Source organism: Apis cerana, linkage group LG12, assembly GCF_029169275.1.
Source record: "Apis cerana isolate GH-2021 linkage group LG12, AcerK_1.0, whole genome shotgun sequence".
NCBI classification, from domain to species: domain Eukaryota; kingdom Metazoa; phylum Arthropoda; class Insecta; order Hymenoptera; family Apidae; genus Apis; species Apis cerana.
Window position 1 is genome coordinate 7,520,671 of NC_083863.1, and position 9,556 is coordinate 7,530,226.

The 9,556-nt window shown below is 27.0% G+C and overlaps 1 long non-coding RNA gene across 1 annotated transcript; it reads left to right on the top strand.

Annotated features, from left to right (window-relative positions):
• The first annotated feature begins 2,421 nt into the window (after nucleotides 1-2,421).
• Nucleotides 2,422-8,650, top strand: LOC133667057 (uncharacterized). Its single transcript, XR_009832166.1, has 2 exons — nucleotides 2,422-3,271; nucleotides 4,457-8,650. It is a non-coding gene; the product is annotated as an uncharacterized LOC133667057 (long non-coding RNA).
• The last annotated feature ends 906 nt before the right edge of the window (nucleotides 8,651-9,556 follow it).

Genomic DNA, 9,556 nt, shown 5'->3' on the forward strand with positions numbered 1-9,556 from the left:
ATTTGTTATTTTTTTATATTTAATTTATTTGAATTAATCATTAATTTTAATGTTTTTTTTTATTTTTTAGGTTTAGGTGGGTCTCGATGCGTAGTCACCTCCTCGTCGGTGAGACTCGGTAATTGGCATCGCTTTCAAAAATCTTATATCACAAAATTTATTTCATTAAAAAGTTTTCGAAATATTTTAAATCTGTAAATATCAAATACATTTCATCAATGATAGTGTGTGGAAAGCGATGGCAAGCCAAGAACTACGCACATCTGCAGTCCAGTATAAACTTTGTATAATAATTATTTAATTATTTTGATTTTAATTTTTAATTAATTAAACTGGACTGCAGATATTAGTTATAAGTTAATGTATTATTACAATAAATTTAATCTAATTTATATAAGTGTATTATAAGTGCGTTTTCGAGATATACTTTCTAATTTAAAGCGAAAACTAAAAACTAAATTTTTAATTCTCTTTCTTTACTTCCCTTTTATATTCTCGCTTTTCGTTTTCATTATTTTTCATCTCGGGTTTTTATTTAAATAATTATTCGCTTTTCACTTTCTTCCTCAATTTATCCTTTTAATTATTTTATATTTTCTTTTTTTCTTTTCTCGCGTATTTTAATCTCATGTCATGCAACAGTGGTAGAAATCGTTGGGCCGGTGCTCTACTTCCGGTGGCCAGTTAAGGGTCCGCGTTCTAATCGATTGGTATCTTCGAGTACTCGATTAGAATTAGGTCTTGTGGTGGAACGTCGTCTTTGTAATCCGGCTCCGGTGGTCAGGGATTTATGCCTTGCTCCTTCCTGTGTCGTTGGGACATAAGACGTTCAACTATTAGGCCGTTGTCGTAACCCTCGATTGGTCACTGGTGAGTATCATCTGTCCATCGATTTTCGTAAATCCATTGATGTAAGTCGTGATATGAGAGCGATAGAGATGGTCGATTTTCCATCGATCTTAGATTCTTCTTCTAATGCTTATTATTTTCTTGGCCTGCATTTAATCGCTTTTTGAACTTTTTGAGTTCTCTCTTTTTTTATTAAAGTTTTGTTTAGTATAAATGATTAGCATTTTCTTCTTCAATTGTATCCTTTCGGATATTTTATATTTTCTTCTTCTCTTTGTTGCTTATTTCAAGTCAATCTTATGTCATGTAACGGTGGAATCGTTGAGCTGGTGCTCGGTTCCGATGGCCAGTTAAGGGTCAGCGTTCTGATCGATTAGTATCTTCGAGTACTCGATTAGAGTTAGGTCTTGTGGTGGAACGTCGTATTTGTAATTCGGCTATGGTGGTCAGGGATTTATGCCTTGTTCCTTCCTGTGTCGTTGGGACATAAGGCGTTTAACTATAAGGCCATTGTCGTAACCCTTGATTGGTCATTACTGGCAAATATCATCTGTCTGATGTTACATCGATTTTCGTAAGTTGATGTAAGTCGTGATATGAGAGTAACGGAAAGAATTGATTTTTTATCGATCTTCGGTTCTTCTTTTAATGTTCTTCTTCTAAAATTATTATTTTCTTGGCCTATATTTATTTGCTTTTTGAACATTTTGATTTCTCTCTATTTTTATTGAAGTTTTACTTATTGTAAGTGATTTTGAATATTTCTAGTATAAATAATTTTGAATATTTCTTTTTTTCGCATTAAATTAGATGGGAGTATTCTTGATACGGATAATATTAATAAAATTGTTATGTATTGTAAATTATAGATTTAAGATTTTAAAATATAGATTAAGTTTGTTTTAAGCTTCATTGTTGGATTAATTATAAGCGATGAATGTAAAAGACTCTTATAAAAATCATTGTAAAGATCCATTGTACATTAATTATAATAATTATGTCATTTCATAATTATAATTATTATTATATTTATTTATTTATAATTAATGAATATTTCTTTTATATTTCTTTTCATCTACTTATGTATTGTTATTAATTAATCTTTTGTATTTTATTTATTATGTTTTATATTTAATTTATTTGAATTAATCATTAATTTTAATGTTTTTTTTTTATTTTTTAGGTTTAGGTGGGTCTCGATGCGTAGTCACCTCCTCGTCGGTGAGACTCGGTAATTGGCATCGCTTTCGAAAATCTTATATCACAGAATTTATTTCATTAAAAAGTTTCCGAAATATTTTAAAATAAAATCTATATATATCAAATATATTTCATCAATGATAGTGTGTGGAAAGCGATGGCAAGCTAAGAACTACGCACATCTGCAGTCCAGTATAAACTTTGCATAATTCATTTAATTATTTTGATTTTTAATTTTTAATTAATTAAATTGGACTGCAGATATTAGTTATAAGTTAATACAATACATATATTGCATTAAATTTATTGTAATAAGTGCGATCCCGTTTATTACAATAAGTATCAAAATATACTTCTAATTTAAAGCGAAAAATAAAAATTTTTAATTTTCTTATTCTTCTTTTATATTTTTTTTATATTCTCGATTATTTTAATCTCATGTCATGCAACGGTGGTAGGAGTTGTTGGGCCGATGCTCTACTTCCGGTGGCCAGTTAAGGATTCGCGCTCTGATTAGTATCTTCGAGTACTCAATTAGAGTTAGGTCTTGTGGTAGAACGTCGTCTTTGTAATCCTATGGTGGTCAGGGATTTATGCCTTGCTCCTTCCTGTGTCGTTGGGACATAAGGCGTTCAACTATTAGGCCGTTGTCGTAACCCTCGATTGGTCACTGGTGAGTATCATCCGTCCAGCGACTTTCGTCCACCGATGTAAGTCGTGACATGGGGGCGATAGAGAAGGTTAATTTTTTAAGTTTTTTCTTTTTTTTCATCAATCATCGGACTTTAGATGTTTTTTTAATATTTTTTATTTTTTTGGATCGCATTTGATACGTTTTTGAACATTTGTATTTTAAATGCTCTTTATATTGTAATTTTGTTTATTAGTAATGATTAATATTTTTAATTTTACTTTCTTCGCTTTAAATTAGATGATAGTATTTTTGATACTTCTACATTCTATGTTAATAGAAATGTTATATATATTTTGGATTTAGTATTAACATGTTATTATTTAGATAATTTAAGATAACTTAATATCTCGATGGACAATATGGGACAACGTGGGACAACATAAGATGACGATGGACAACATCAGACAACATAAGATGACGATGGACAACATCAGACAACATAAGATGACGATGGACAACGGGGAACGACGTTGGACAATGTAGGACAACTTGGAATGACCTTGGATGACGATGGACAAAGCGAAAAATGTAAAAAATTTCTGCAATAATTTTTATAAAAATTTATTGCATGTTTATTAATTTATGTTATTAATCTTTATTTTGTGTTTCAGATTTGTTTAATTTTTATATAACCTTTTTTTTAATGTATTTTGTTTTGTATTATTGTATTTTTTGTATTATTTAATGTATTTCTTAGCTTTATTGCATGTTTATTAATTTATGTTATTAATCTTTATTTTGTGTTTCAGATTTGTTTAATTTTTGTATAACATTTTTTTAATGTATTTTGTTTTGTATTATTGTATTTTTTGTATTATTTAATGTATTTCTTAGCTTTAGGTCTCGATGAGTAATCATCTCTTCATCGGTGGTAATTAACATCGCCTTCCAAACTTTTTATTCTTCAAAAATCTTTATCTCACAAAAAGATTGCAAGATTTCATCGGACTGATGTTCTACTTTCGGTGGTCAGTCGAAGGTCCGCGCTCTGATCGATTGATATCTTTGTATATTTGATCAGAGATAGGTCCTGTATATTAAATGTCGTCTTCGGTAATTCGACTTCAGTGGTTTTAGAAAGATTTTAGTTCCTTCCTGTAAGTCGTTAGGACTATGTCTTGGTAATTCGGCTCAGGTGGTCCTGAAATGATTTCTAATTCCTTCTCGTGGTCGTTGTGGACACTATGCATTTAATTACTAGGCCGCTGTCGTAACTCTCTGCTGATCAACAAGGTTATCATTTGTTTGATGATTCTTATAAATCGACTATTATATAAAATTTAAATTTTCTTAATTTCTTTTTTTTCTTATACAATTTTTTTATTGTGTCAATAACTTTTCTTCGTTTAAAGTGGGTATCTTTAATATCAAGTGATATCAATGGGGTGCATGAATCTTTGATTTAGTATTATTATTAGGTGTAAATTAAGGTAGATTTAGTATTATTATTAGGTCTAAATTAAGATAGATTTAGTCTCATCGCTGGACATTGTGGGATAAATTTGTGGGGTAAAAATATAAAAAAATGCTGTAAAGATCATTGTCAAGTTCTATTGTATAATAATTCAAATAATTATTTCCTTTTATGTATTCATAATTCATATTTTTTTTATATTTCAGATTTATTTAATTTTTATATTTATTTATAATTTATATTTATATTTTTTTTAATTTGTTAAAGTTAATAATTAATTTTAATTTTTTTTTTTTTAGTTTTAGGTGAGTCTCGATGCATAGTCACCTCCTCGTTGGTGAGACATGGTAATTGATATTGATTTTTGTATTAATTGGATTAATCTTTGAAAATTTTCTAAAAATTATTCTTTAAAAACGATACCAAACTAAGAATTACGGAGTGTCTACAGCTCAATTTAAATTATTAAATTCTTTTTGGATATTTTGGATATTTGATATTTTGATATTTCGTCTAGATTGAGCTATAGGTAGTATTAGTAGTATAGGTAGTATAGGTAGTATTATTTTTGATATTTTGCAAAATATCAAAATCAAATTTATATTTTTATTTATTTGTTTTACATTTAAGATTTTTAATTTATTTTTATTTCATATAATTGTTTTTATATTTAATTCTTTTCAGATTCTTTTTTTTCAGGTTCTTTTTTTCAGATTTAATTTATTCTTACATTAAATTATTTCATGCATATTTAATATGTAATATATATAATATATGTAATATTTGCAGTTCAATTTAAACATTCCATTTAATTATCTTGATCAATTGTTGATATACATTGTTGATATAGTTGATATATATTGTTGATATGGATATAGTATAATATGGACATATAGTATATATAGACTGCAAATACAAATAAAATCTGTATCAAGATATTCTCGTTTTTATTTTATTCTTCAACAATGTAAGTACTAAGTAAGTATGAACATAAATTTTTTGAAGCAACTAATAAAATATCCCCGATTAAGTTGCAAGTTGTATTTACTGTACGCATTTCGTATCAAAATATTCTCCCTAACTTAAAGCGAAAACAAAATTATTTTACTTATTCCCAAATGATTTCTTTTCTTGCCATTCCATCACAAATTCCCATTTATATTTAAAGTATTCGTTTATTTCTTCTAGAATATATTCCTTTTTATTTATTATTTTAAGATGTTTGCAAATTTTTCGTCGCTTTTTCTAAATCACTGTCAATCACAATATTGCACTGTCATGCAATAGTGGCAGGACTTCCATCGATTTTCGTAAGTTCATTGATGTAAGTCGTTTAGGGGCGACAGAAAAAGTTGATTTTTTATCGATCGTAAGTTCTTCTTCTAATGCTTATTATTTTTTTGGTCTGTATTTACTTGCTTTTGACTTCTTTTTTTTTTTTTTTAAATTTTATTTATTATAAATGATTTAGTATAAATGATTTTGAATTTTTCTTTTTTTCGCTTTAAGTTAAACGAGAATATTTCTGATACGAATAATATTAATAAAATTGTTATGTATTGTAAATTATAGGTTTAAGATTTTAAAATATAGTTTAAGTTAGTTTTAAGGTATCATCGTTGGACAACGTGGAATTAATTAGCGAGCGAATATAAAAAACTTTTGTAAAAATCGTTGTAAAGATCCATTAATAAATAATCAAATAATTATGTCATTTCATAATGTATTTATAATTAATAAATATTTCTTTTATATTTCTTTTCATCTATTTATTGTTTTTAATTAATCTTTTATATTTTATTTGTTATTTTTTTATATTTAATTTATTTGAATTAATCATTAATTTTAATGTTTTTTTTTATTTTTTAGGTTTAGGTGGGTCTCGATGCGTAGTCACCTCCTCGTCGGTGAGACTCGGTAATTGGCATCGCTTTCAAAAATCTTATATCACAAAATTTATTTCATTAAAAAGTTTTCGAAATATTTTAAATCTGTAAATATCAAATACATTTCATCAATGATAGTGTGTGGAAAGCGATGGCAAGCCAAGAACTACGCACATCTGCAGTCCAGTATAAACTTTGTATAATAATTATTTAATTATTTTGATTTTAATTTTTAATTAATTAAACTGGACTGCAGATATTAGTTATAAGTTAATGTATTATTACAATAAATTTAATCTAATTTATATAAGTGTATTATAAGTGCGTTTTCCGTATCGAGATATACTTTCTAATTTAAAGCGAAAACTAAAAACTAAATTTTTAATTCTCTTTCTTTACTTCCCTTTTATATTCTCGCTTTTCGTTTTCATTATTTTTCATCTCGGGTTTTTATTTAAATAATTATTCGCTTTTCACTTTCTTCCTCAATTTATCCTTTTAATTATTTTATATTTTCTTTTTTTCTTTTCTCGCGTATTTTAATCTCATGTCATGCAACAGTGGTAGAAATCGTTGGGCCGGTGCTCTACTTCCGGTGGCCAGTTAAGGGTCCGCGTTCTAATCGATTGGTATCTTCGAGTACTCGATTAGAATTAGGTCTTGTGGTGGAACGTCGTCTTTGTAATCCGGCTCCGGTGGTCAGGGATTTATGCCTTGCTCCTTCCTGTGTCGTTGGGACATAAGACGTTCAACTATTAGGCCGTTGTCGTAACCCTCGATTGGTCACTGGTGAGTATCATCTGTCCATCGATTTTCGTAAATCCATTGATGTAAGTCGTGATATGAGAGCGATAGAGATGGTCGATTTTCCATCGATCTTAGATTCTTCTTCTAATGCTTATTATTTTCTTGGCCTGCATTTAATCGCTTTTTGAACTTTTTGAGTTCTCTCTTTTTTTATTAAAGTTTTGTTTAGTATAAATGATTAGCATTTTCTTCTTCAATTGTATCCTTTCGGATATTTTATATTTTCTTCTTCTCTTTTGTTGCTTATTTCAAGTCAATCTTATGTCATGTAACGGTGGAATCGTTGAGCTGGTGCTCGGTTCCGATGGCCAGTTAAGGGTCAGCGTTCTGATCGATTAGTATCTTCGAGTACTCGATTAGAGTTAGGTCTTGTGGTGGAACGTCGTATTTGTAATTCGGCTATGGTGGTCAGGGATTTATGCCTTGTTCCTTCCTGTGTCGTTGGGACATAAGGCGTTTAACTATAAGGCCATTGTCGTAACCCTTGATTGGTCATTACTGGCAAATATCATCTGTCTGATGTTACATCGATTTTCGTAAGTTGATGTAAGTCGTGATATGAGAGTAACGGAAAGAATTGATTTTTTATCGATCTTCGGTTCTTCTTTTAATGTTCTTCTTCTAAAATTATTATTTTCTTGGCCTATATTTATTTGCTTTTTGAACATTTTGATTTCTCTCTATTTTTATTGAAGTTTTACTTATTGTAAGTGATTTTGAATATTTCTAGTATAAATAATTTTGAATATTTCTTTTTTTCGCATTAAATTAGATGGGAGTATTCTTGATACGGATAATATTAATAAAATTGTTATGTATTGTAAATTATAGATTTAAGATTTTAAAATATAGTTTAAGTTAGTTTTAAGCTATCATCGTTGGACAACGTGGGATTAATTAGCGAGCGAATGTAAAAAACTTTTGTAAAAATCGTTGTAAAGATCCATTAATTCAAATAATTATGTTATTTCATAATGTTTTAAATTTATAATTAATGAATATTTCTTTTAATCTATTCATGTATGTACTTTTTCTTTTATCTACTTATGTATATTATCTTTAATCTACTTATGTATATTTTATATTATTATGTATTATTTTATTATGTATTTTATTATTAATTAATCTTTTTTATTTTGTATTTTATATTTAATTTATTTGAATTAATCATTAATTTTTATGTTTTTTTTATTTTTTATTTTTTAGGTTTAGGTGGGTCTCGATGCGTAGTCACCTCCTCGTCGGTGAGACCTGGTAATTGGCATCGCTTTCCAAAATTTTACTTCATTCACAAAATTTATTTCATTATTCAAGTTTTCGAAATATTTTAAATCTAAAAATATCAAATATATTTTATCAATGATAATGTTTGGAAAGCGATGACAAGCTAAGAACTACGCACATCTGCAGTCCAGTATAAACTTTGTATAATTCATTTAATTATTTTGACTTTTAATTTTTAATTAATTAAACTGGACTGCAGATATTATTTATAAATTAATATATTCGAGAGTATTCTTGATATGGATATTGCAAATACATTTTAAACCTAGTTATTAAGATTTTAAATTAATTTAAATTAAATTAATTTAAAAGTTCGTCGATGGACGATGTGAGACAACAATGGACAACATTTTAGATTTTAATTTTTTATTATAATTTACTATATTAAGTTGAATTACGATAATTCTAATGATCTATTGTTAATATTGTATAATTTATTGTAAATAATTTTTATTTTAATTCTTCTTTTTAGGTTATATGTCAATATGTCTCTAATATATTTAAACTTTATATTAATTTTTTCTTTCTATGTTATTTGTGTTTTTTTTTATTATTTATTTTCTAATTTAATGTATGTTTCCAATTTGTTGAATTTATTTTATCTTTTTTTTTATGATTTTATATTTTATATTTAAATTCATGGCAACATTTTATGTTTTTTTTCTTTGTTTTTAGAAGGGTTTATGTTCGTAGTTATCTCCTCGAAATGATGAGTATGATGAAAACCTAATAATTGATATCGATTTTCGTAGATTATTCTTTAAAAAATTGTCTATATTTCTTTTGAAAATTTTTTAAAGATTATTTTTTAAAAATCGATACCAAGCTAAGAACTATACGAATACTATAAGAATATTGCAACTAATTTATACTTATATAGTTCTCTTTGAGAGATTTATCATTTAGATTGGTTTTATTAACATCGTATATGGAATATCATGGAATCATTATGAAAATCGTGGAATGCGTTTTAATTTTAAATAGATTATAAGATAAATTAAGCTTATTGTATCATATAAATTAAGCTTAAAAAAATTATTTATTCGAAACGAAAAAAAAAAAATCTCAATTTTTTTTATTTTTATATTCGGTCACTTTATTTCGATCTTTTATTTCTTTTAAGTTTCTTTGACGTTCTATATCTCTGAAATTTGCGCCAATTATTTTCAAAAAAAGACCGATTAGTGAAAAAAGGACAAAAGTAGATTAAAAATATTGAAATTAGTGCCATCTTTTGAGCGTCGCAAATAAAACAAAAAGAAAAATTAATCTTCAGCGCCATCTTTTGAATGCCGAAAATATTATTTTAAAGATAATGTAAGATAGAATATTTATCGACAATAAAATAAAATTAATAAATTTTGTCTTTAAACTGTACCAAACAAAGAACAAATTATTTTATATAAGCTATATATTCAATAG